Source organism: Colias philodice, chromosome 1, assembly GCF_061535455.1.
Source record: "Colias philodice isolate Cphi_HAF_F1 chromosome 1, ilColPhil1 Martin Lab GWU primary, whole genome shotgun sequence".
NCBI lineage: Eukaryota > Metazoa > Arthropoda > Insecta > Lepidoptera > Pieridae > Colias > Colias philodice.
In genome coordinates, this window is record NC_143086.1 from 1,541,865 (window position 1) to 1,553,359 (window position 11,495).

The window sequence follows — 11,495 nt, forward strand, 5'->3', positions numbered from 1 at the left end:
CAACATCAATCAAAGCAGTGCAGGTGCTACGCAGTTTTCTAAAACCTGACTGGTACTCCGGCAAGATATTATTTAATTCACAGTACTTAGTGACTTGGTTGTAGACAACTCGCTCTAAGATCTTTGAAAGGTAGGGGAGAATACTGATCGGCCTAAGGTCTTTGAGGGCAGTAGGATTGCTGTTTTTTGGTATGGGCCGCACCAGGGCTGTCTTCCACTGCGATGGGAAAAGTGATGAAGAGAGAGATTTATTAATAATTGCAGTAAAAGCGTGAAGAGAATGTGGAAGTGTTAAAATAAACATGTCCCTGGTGATTCCATCGACTCCTTCTGCATTGCTTTTGATGTCAAGAATAAGTTTACCGACATAGATTTCACTAACGGGCTCGAATTTAAAAGTACTGTCACAATAACGATTTTCGTCAAAGTAAGCGAGGTCGACAGGGTCAGCAGTACTTTGACCAGGAACATCAAGGAAATGATTATTAATTGCGTCGGCGTCACACAAGTGTTGCGGGATCTCACCAGTGCATTTAAAGTCAGGGATAATATTTCTTTTCAAATTTTTCCACAGAAGTTTTGCGTTATTTTTATGTTGGTTTACGTTGTGATCAAAGAAGGCTTTCTTTTCATAGAACAAGCTAGTGTTCACTAATCCTTTCAAATGTTTATAGTCCTGAAGATGAACGTCTAGGTTAGTTTTTCGAAATTTATGATGTTGCTCATCTCTCAGCTTCATCATGTACCTTACGTTACTGGTTATCCATGGATACGACACTTTTTTTATCAAAGACTTCTTAATAGGGGCAAATGAGTCAAATAGGTTTATAATCAAGTGATTGAATGCATCTACCATCTGATTCACATCGGATAAACGCGTAATTGTGTCCCAGGGTAGAACAGAAACAGCTTTATTCAATTTATTAAGATCTATGTCTTTTAATGGTCTAAATATTATGTGTTTGGGGGAACAGGTGTTTTTTCTTAATTTGAATTCTGTTGTGATAATTGCATGAGCACCAAGGTCTGGGATATGTTCAACTTTTATTTTAGCTACAGGAGCAATTTCAATTAAAACAACTTCATACCTAAGACATTATTAATAAATAATAACATTAGATATATAAAATTCAAGCACACTAGTATTAAACCCGTAGTTATTGTCACTCATGCATCATCAATACATCAACATTCAACAATCACTAGGTAGGTACATTTCTTATACTATTATCTTTATAAATGGATGAATCAGGATTCGCTTTCATAATAAGACTAATCAATTCAAATAATATCCTTAAGAGTTAAAATAGACGATTGGCAATTTTTAATATAACCTTATTAAAACTTCACTCAACAGTCAAACAACAAACAACAAATCACTCATCACATTAGTTACTCTGTCTACGCACAATAATTAATAATATGACATTTACAATTGCCAGCTACCTTATGTGGAGGAAGGAAGGTGGAATTCCTCCATCGAAAAAGGGAGGATCCTCGACCAGTCAACTTGACTGGCCGGCCGTTAAGGCCCCAATGGATGATGTCGGAAAGTTGTATATGTATATGCTCTGTAGCGAAAACATTTCGCTTGCGCGATTCAGAGCGAGGTGTCGCTACACCTTATATAAATAAAAATGTTATAATTATTATTGATTAAGTACAATTAAGTAAAATATGTTTTTATTTTATAGAATGACCTAAATAAATTAAGATGTGTGTTAAAAAAGTTAAGTTTTGCTTTTGATTTTTAGAGCATTTGAATTCAATAAAACTAAAAATGAAAAATAAACATTCATTCGTATTAATCTATATATTTGACTATTTTACTCCTGACAACACTGGCATCTCTGCTTGATAAGACCGGTAGTGAACGAATTATCTTTTTTTTTCAAAGATTTGTTTTCCCACAGAATCAGAAGTCAATATCTTACAAATAATTATTAAAATTAACATAATGAATTTTAAATATATTATTTTTTCCTGTAACAGTTAGGCCCAGTTTCGCCATTCTCCTTTCTTAGTTGAGATCAATATCACTCATAAATGAATGAAAAGTTTAACTAAATTTTATAATTTCGTAAATAATGTATAAATAAAGTATAAGGTGAAGACAAATATTTCTCCAACAACAATAACTGCAACTTTATAAAAATAATGAAAACCTTGTAGCTTTTCATCTCTCCTAGTAAATAGAATAAGAGCCGGCGCTTGTTGCTATTTGATTTCGAATTCTATTTTAATAAGATAAATGTCGATAATAGTTTAACAATGGAAAATGCGCGGCGCTGCGCCTCGCCATATCTGCGCCGGCCCTAAAGCTTTACGCCAACTGTAGTACACAAAAAACCTGTTAGAGTTTTAACGGACTGTCTGTCTACTGCAATCTCGGGTATTGATCTAAAATCTTACCAGAAGCCAAGGAAGGATATTTGCGACGACGTGTCCGAGTTCTTCCTACTATGCACCGCGGTCAGCGAGGGGCACTTGGCGTCCGCCTCGATCTTCTTGTTCTCTGCCTCCAGCTTGGCGAGCAGCGCCCGGTCGGGCGTTGGCAGGATGTCCGAAACGGTCTCAGGGATATCTGAGGATACGGATCGGGTTTACGATGCGACGCGACGTCTTAATGCAGTACTATTTGTGATGATGGTTGAACGACCATTACAGTTCTGTATTTTCTCACACTGGAATAAGCACTGCTTTAAGACGTCGACCAGCGGCGGCCTTAGGGGGTGGCGAACGGGGCAATCGCCCGGGGCCTCGCTCTTGCAGGGGCCTCGCGCAACAACCCACCCAAGCAAATTTAAAAAAAATGAAAATGTGTGCGTGTAGGTACTGAGTATGTTCATGCGTGTGTATGAAGGAAACGACGATATTATCTCGGTGCTGAAATACATAATAGAAAACAAATTAACTGAAGTTTACACCACTATCGAAATAGTCCTGAGAATTATTGCCACCACACCTGTGACAGTTGCGTCTGCTGTAAGGAGTTTTTTGAGGCTTAAAATTATTAAAACATATTTGAGGAATTCAATGACACAAGATCGGCTTTCAGCCCTTGCTATTCTTTCAATCGAAAATGACGTAGCTCATTCGTTGGATTATTGTGCTTTAATTAGGTAAAGATTTTAGCCTTAGGAAAAGCCGCAAACATCAATTTTAAAATTTATCATCTCTGTTTTTGTTAATTTGGTAAATCTTTCTATGTATAAATCCATACTAATATTATAAATGCGAAAGTAACTCTGTCTGTCTGTTACTCAATCACGCCTAAACTACTGAACCAATTTTCATGAAATTTGGTATGGAGAAATTTTGATACCCGAGAAAGGACATAGGCTACTTTTTATTGCGAAATATGTACCACGGGCGAAGCCGGGGCGGACCGCTAGTATATAAATATTTTAAAACTCAAATTTTATTCATTTGTATAACTTTATCATTTCTCCTCAAACATGACAAATACCTAAACCAAACAACCAGACCTACATTCGCATCACATACATTTCACGAAGAGCAAAGGGCCTCGCAAAGGGCCTGCCGCCCGGAGCCTCGCAATGGGTAAGGCCGCCGCTGACGTCGACGGATTGTGAATTTGATTGTGTAGAATAATAATCTACGTTAAATTTTCAAGCTTATACACATGAAAGTAACAAGACAATACAAAAACATATTCATAAAAACTTATCGTTCGAATTACCTGTATTGTTCATAGCAACAAGTGCATTTGAATTGAAATGTTTCGTTGATTGATTTTGAGTAGTCGAATGCTTTAAAGATTTATTCATACTAGAAAAATGTGTATCTCGTAATAAGGCTTGGCATTTAGAACGCATAAAACCCCTTAATTGATCATAAGACGGCAACTCCATGTTAGAATATTTTTCCTCAAAATCGCGGCGTAAATTCGCTTTAGTTTAGTTTTGAATTACGTTGAAGAGAGACTTCTGTCCCAAGCCATCTTTCTCTTTGAAGAAGTCGTGCTCCGGATACGTGCGTGCTATGTCTTCATTACGTTGAAGAGAGACTTCTGTCCCAAGCCATCTTTCTCTTTGAAGAAATCGTGCTCCGGATACGTGCGTGCTATGTCTCGACGTATCACCTGCTCGCACGCTGATTTGGCCTGTTTAATTAAATTATATAGACTTTAAAAAACATGCTTTAATAAGATAAACTCATTAAATTATTGTATCGTCACCGATTCTCGATAGATGTACAAAGTTTGAATTAAATCTGTCCGTTGAAAGTGGATCAGTAGATTCTATTAACTTTTAAAGGAGTCGGTTACAAACAAACATACAGCTAATATAAGCGTGTTAAAAATAGTAAAAAATAGAAATTTAAGATGGTTGTGTTTTGCTATTTACTTTTATCTATTCAATCATTATAACGCACAACATCAAAGCAAGACCTTCGGAATATCAGATCAAGATACATAATTACCTTAATATACGAAGCATACCTATAACTTCTTCTCTGGCGAGGAGTCCACTCCCGCCAGCAACTGCCACACGATGCCTCTAAAATGATGTGGCACTCCCTGCCTCACGAGATCACGCACGAACTGGTTGCGTCTCCTCCACTCTGTCTCCCAGTTGGTGACCAGCCGGCCCCAGAGGCCCCAGAGATCCTCCTCTCCATTGCTCCCAACTCTGGGCTCTTCATGGCTTGAACTCGTCGCTTTAATGGTCGTAAAATATAGGTATAGTTTATGTAATTTATGTCAATAAAAACTGATTGAAGTAATCGCAATTTTCAGGAAAGAAAATATAATAATTATATTAGAAGAAAATCAACTTTCAAACACTTAAGAACAATAAAAATATATTAATTTTTTATGTACATATAAATTTAGAGAGCAGGGCCATATCAGTCCAAGACACAAGCAAGAGCAAAAACATGACAACATGTGTATGTTCCAATCTGTACGGATTTAGAATAGTACCTAGAAAACTTATTTGATGGGATTTCAATTAAAACAACTTCATACCTAAGACATTATTAATAAATAATAACATTAGATATATAAAATTCAAGCACCCTTGTATTAAACCCGTAGTTAAGTTAGTGTTTAAAATATCTTGCCAACAAGTAAAAGCTAGTGTTCGTTTACATTTATATAGCGATTTATAAGAGCTTCATACGCGTCGCGATAATATTCGTGAGTCATAGGGAACGCCTTAACCACTAAAAATTAACTCTAGTGATAAACGTTTCTCTTCTAAGATTCTATACATATCTAAAAAAAATGTATATTAAAGTTTAAATTTAATATAATGAATAGAAAAAGTAATAATTATAAAATAATAATAATAATAAATATATTAAAGTTTCGAATATGATAAAGGGCATGGTTGTTTTAATTTGTTTATTTTACAATCAGGTTTTTTGGAAAAAAATCATGAACTGAGGTCGATTTTTGGACTTTAAACTAAAACGCTAAGTCAATATAACGTCAATTATTGTAGTGTTTTTACAGTGTGTTTATGAAATTGAAACACAGGGCATGGTGGTTTTAAATTTTGATTCCATATCCAAATATCTTTTTAATAATTTTTATACGTACTTTTACTACGGTAGATTCGCGCCGGTCCCCCGATGTCGCCTTGTAAATCACCTAGCAAGGTCGCTAGCCCCTATTAAGGCCTTAATCTTCGATGTAATTTTTCAAATAATGAAATAAAATGAAACAATGAAAATATTATTTCACCTTTACGTACCATATGAAGTTAAGGATGAAAATCGCGTGAAACGGTAATGTGAATGAATACAGATTATAATTTGCAATAACAAGTTATGTACCTATCTATGATGATGCGCTGCGCGGGCTGCTAGTGCTAGAATGTTCGACGTTCGATTTTCAATTTACCCCCGCGAGTATTAATATAAAATAAAATCATTTTATATTAGGATTTAACCTAATACATATTACGTTTTAATATTAGTTATGTGGTTAGGATAAACTGTAACGAGAATGAATTATCTTTTGGAATGTGAAATTACTATAGGCCGATGTAAAATAATTTAAGCACCGATGAAATATGTGATTGCTTATCTAGTTCCTACAATAATTAAACACTTTGTGTTGTACTTCTGAATATGGGTTAAGTTTAAGAATATGAAATTGTTTTAAGGCGATTGAATTTAAGCACCGATAACGTGTTTGCTTAAATAGATCGGAACGGATACGAACGAAGATACGAACGGATTTGATTTTAGATTATGAATAACGTGTGACCAATACCATAAGCTTTAAATATGATAATTGATACGCAAATTCCCGGGTTTCGGCACCAGGAAATAATGTAGAATCGCACCAAGCCGAAATAGCGGGTGGCTTCTACTACATTAGGGAAAATTACGTTTTAACACAAAATATCGATGTTCAGTAATAGTGAGCAGCAAAACAATGCACCACGTACCTTAGAGATGCTGCAGCACTCGATGAATTTATGCCACGTGTTTTCAAGGGCTCATCTGCCGTGCGCAAGCGCCGGCGCACGGCAGATGAGCGACCCGGTCGAAGGCGGAAGTACAAGTGAAGTACAGTGTACACTGTACAGTGTACACTTCAGCTATACATTATTCCTCTATGGTCTATGCCCGTGGTGCATGACAGACAAAATAGTTTGACAACCCTTGTTAAACCCCTTCCAGACGACACAATTTAACCAGCCGATTTGATTGCCGATTGAATCGGGCCCAATTTGATCGTCTATCCACACGTACACAATTAAATCGCCAATTTTAGTTCTGCTCCGTTGCCGTTACTGACTGGACTTTTATTTTGCAACATGCCTCTTAGTAAAAAACAAAAATTGGGGCTGATTTTGGCTGTAACTACAAATTAAGAAGAAAGAAAAAGAAAAAGGATATGAAGCAAAGAATGGTTGCTTAAAAGAAATCGCCTAAGTCATATAAATATCACTACATAGTACATAGTATAAAACAAAGTCGCTTTCTCTGTCCCTGTGTCCCTTTGTCTTTAAAACTACTCAAGTGATTCAAGAGGAAGGTTTTAGTATATAATTTAATAGGTTTTAGACAAAGCGGGCGAAGCTGCGGGCGGTAAGCTAGTTAATTTATATAGAAATGGTTGAAAGTGAATAAAGATTATTCAATTTACAATAAGATTTATAACTCGAATTAACTTGATTCGTACTAGATACGGAGAAAATCGAGTTACAGTAAAAGTCTATCTCAAAAGTGGGCTGTCTGTTGACCATACCGGCTCCCGGTATAACAGGTAGGGAAAAGTGGGAAAATTTCATTCCACATATAAAAGGTTATATTCACACACAGCTGTTCAACACAAAAATCAATAATCAAAGTAAAAGAGAAGACAAAATCAACGACAACATCCGCTTGACACGCCGCTTCCTCGGTGAATACGTCAAAAAATTGGCCAATTAGCGTCCACACCACCCAATTTGTTCGGGCAATCCCAAGGCAATCGCAAATCGGCCGATCCCGACCACCCAATGACCTTGAATTTCATATTTCCGTCTAGACGACCCAATTTGATTGCCAATCTAGTCAAATTGGACGAAAAATTGTGTCGTCTGGAAGGGGTTTTAGTTGTTTGCATACTCTATGCCAAACATCGTTAATAGACAACACGATCAATTAAAGTCCATTTCAAGAAAGAAGTCCCGCGGACAATTATGGAACTTATTTAACAGATGGGAAGATCGGCCAATACATTACATATGTCAATGTTTTTTATCTAAATATTCGAGTCGTAGTAGTTTATAAAATGAAATTAAATGAACGATACATAATTTTCCCCACAAATTTCCCCACATTTAACCCTGCCAACATTATTACGCGCGCATAAAGCGCTGCGTCTGCGGGACTTCTTGCTTGAAATGGACTTTACACGGTAAGGGCGTATTGAGAAAGAAAGCTTGAAACTTATAAGCGCTTATCAGCGCTGGTAACCCACGCAGGAAAATATATGAACATGCGCCGATAAGCGCTGATCGGCGCCGACAAGTTTGTTGAAACTTGTTGGAACGAAACATGGCAGGCGTAGACAGAGAAACCAATAGACAAACTGATATCTTATGTCGCATTCACACAAGAAAAGGAGCAACTTATGCCGGTGTTGTGTAAAGAAATGAGAGAGAACGATAAAATTTTTTGTTTCACGCAGCGTGCCACTTTTTTCAAGAATAGCAACCTAGTTTGATAAACAAAGTTTGACAGCTAGCTATCATCTTCCATAAATATATAGTTTTTACATGCTCTAAGTTACGTAATTCATGGTATGTTTGGTTTTGAATGATTTAGACTTAGAGCGTTTTCACATTATCCGATCCGATATCGGATATCGGAAGCCGATAGCCGATATCCGATATCGGAGGGAAGTAAAATGTATGAAATATGTACCTGTCTTTCACATTGTCCGGTCCGATATCGGATATCGGAGCCGACACCGATATTCCCAGTGGCTATCGGACGATAATGTTCAGTGTTGCCAACTCAATTTTCGAAAAGGCAGTATACCAACAGCAAAAAAGCACTAGTTTGTGTATTTTCAGTCTTATAGGGCGCTCAATCTTAAAAAAAATTCTTTGCTTTTAACCTAAAACCCTTTCTATTAAAAGAAACCTTTTTTTATTAAGAAAACACACATTTAAGTATTTATAGGCATTTAAAATACGATTTATACGGCAGGTATTTTTATTTGCCGTATTAAAATATACGGCAATTGGCTGAACTGAAGTAAACAAAAATATATTGCGTTCTTAAATTCAAATATCTATCTTCGAAAACATTAGTGTCTATCATCTTTATTTTATCTAATTCTGCCTCGCTCCTCCTCCTACTCGGATGTTGGTTGTGCTGTTTATTGTATTGTTGTCATTGAGTACTTTGTTTTTAACTTACTTCAAAAAAAGGAGGAGATTTCACACCGATTTTATTTTTATTTTGAATTTACAACAAAGAATACAAAGTTTGAAAACTCTTAATTCTAAAATAATTGCTTATGACAATAAAATAATTTATGTATACTTACAGGAAATTACAACAATCATATTACAAATATATTTGAACGAGTGACAATATTAGGTATTTTAGGATATTACAGAATACAGTGTAATAAGAAAAAGAAAAGAAAATGTGAACAAAGATTGTATCACTTAATAAATTTATCATAGGTACTAGATACATGAACTTTTATAAATGTATGTAGTGAAAAAATGGTAATATATATAGGTTGTAGTAGGTATTGATATAAATTTATTTAATTTATAATGTGTTAACATAAGTATATTATGATATACAAATGACCGATATCAAAAATATTTAGTAAATAGCACATCTAAATAATATGCAGTATAATTTATAATTTGTGATATCAAATCTTTTTTTACATTTTACTTTTCTTTTTTGAAGTTGTTTTTCTTTATCGTAGTTATTTTTAATGTACGTGTACAACCTTGTGTACAACTATAATATAACATTTGATTTTTTTTTAATTATACCTTTTTTTTATCAACTGGCAATTTAGTTTAGTTTTCTCTAAAAATTTCTGGCAACACTCATGATGATATCGGAACGATTTTATCGGACAATGTGAAAGGGCAAATTGTATCCGATATCGGATATCGGCTATCGGCGTCCGATATCCGATATCGGATCGGATAATGTGAAAACGCTCTTACTGTTAATCTAGTCTACCTTATAAAATAATACCATGGTGCGGTGTAGCGTTAAAGGGTGTAAAAGTGATAGTGGAACGAAAATGCTTGGATTGTCTTTTCACTCGTAAGTACCTATACAACTCTTTATCAGTTTATAGGCCTTCATGATATTTTAGCGTGTTAATATATTGTGTATCACGTGTTGTTGACTTGAATACATTGTTTAAAAACCACAAAAATAACAATTATAGGTCTACCAGAATCTGATGGCATATTTATATTTAAGAAATAAAAGATTTTCATGTGGCAACTTATTTGACAACTATCAAATTGGTTGTCAAATTATTTGTCTTTTTTGCAGTTGATAAATAATTTTTAGGATTTTGTCTAAAAAATCTTCGAAAATGTCGAAAAAGCCGTTGTGATCACAAGCAAGAGGTGTTGTTTATAATGTGTATAGAAAAATATTTGATGAAGAAGGGTCAAACATATCACAATTTTCAATTTAAATTATATTACCTGAAAAATGTAAGTTTGTATTTACCACGTATTTACGACATGCCATTATAGATAATAAATGTTATATGACGCGTTCACAATTGTAGATAATAAATATAATTCGAAAGTGATTTTTAAAATGAATTTGTCAAAAATAATTTTAAGGACAGCGCTAGTCGTCTGCTAAACGGATGAATAAAATAAATTAGTTGTCCGATTACCGGATGAATAAAATAATTTAATCGTCCGATAATTCTTTAGAGAACTGCCGCACGTATTATAGGTTTTTTGTGGGGGGAGGAGAGGGGGGAGGAGGTATTTTATTTTTTTTGCGCGTCGACGGAGCCCCGCTTAGCGGGGCTCCTATTTCTGTGTAGTTTTTTTTTAAGAAACCTAACCTAACCTAACCTAAACTTGATTTTTTTTTGCGCGTCGACGGAGCCCCGCTTCGCGGGGCTCCTATTTCTGTGTATTTTTTTTTTAAGAAACCTAACCTAACCTAACCTAACGGCTAACCTAACCTAAACTTGATTTTTTTTTGCGCGTCGACGGAGCCCCGCTTCGCGGGGCTCCTATTTCTGTGTATTTTTTTTTTAAGAAACCTAACCTAACCTAACCTAACGGCTAACCTAACCTAAACTTGATTTTTTTTTGCGCGTCGACGGAGCCCCGCTTCGCGGGGCTCCTATTTCTGTGTAGTTTTTTTTTTAAGAAACCTAACCTAACCTAACCCAAAGGCTAACCTAACCTAAACCTTTAACCTAACCTAACGAATTGAGGGCGAATATCTCGGCCATTTTTGATTTTAGAGAAAAGTTGTTCCTATAAAACATGCTTATATTAGCGTAATCTTTACGATAAAACAATAATAAATAGGTGTTATAATGACACCAACTCCATCAAAAATTTTCTAAGTCCTGAGCCCCCTTTGCTTTAGTCCAACCCAACTAGCTTTAGTGTTAAAAGGTTATCTAGTAATCCGAATAATCGGACGATTAAATTATTTTATTCATCCGGTAATCGGACGATTAAATTATTTTATTCATCCGGTAATCGGACGACTAATTTATTTTATTCATCCGTTTAGCGGACGACTAGACACTTCGTAATTTTAATTTAGATAGCATTTGATAATAACAAAAATTTTACGATACATAAATAAAATACAAACAGGTTGTTTAAACCTACGTAGTTTTTTTTTGTTTGAGTGGGAATCGCCCTAAAGTCGCTTCTGGCACTCGCCGGCCGCTGCCGCGGCACGCTCGCTTCGCTCGCTCGGCTCGTGCGGCAGTTCAACAGTTAACCTAACACGCTCGTCGCTTCGCTCCTCGCTACCTATTTGAA

At 35.6% G+C, this 11,495-nt stretch overlaps 1 long non-coding RNA gene across 1 annotated transcript; it reads right to left on the bottom strand.

The window, feature by feature from the left end:
- Positions 1-3,931: 3,931 nt before the first annotated feature.
- LOC149490977 (uncharacterized) lies at positions 3,932-6,543 on the bottom strand. Its single transcript, XR_016315751.1, has 3 exons — positions 6,426-6,543; positions 4,466-4,683; positions 3,932-4,126 (listed from the first exon to the last, which is right to left on the bottom strand). It is a non-coding gene; the product is annotated as an uncharacterized LOC149490977 (long non-coding RNA).
- Between the last annotated feature and the right edge of the window lie 4,952 nt (positions 6,544-11,495).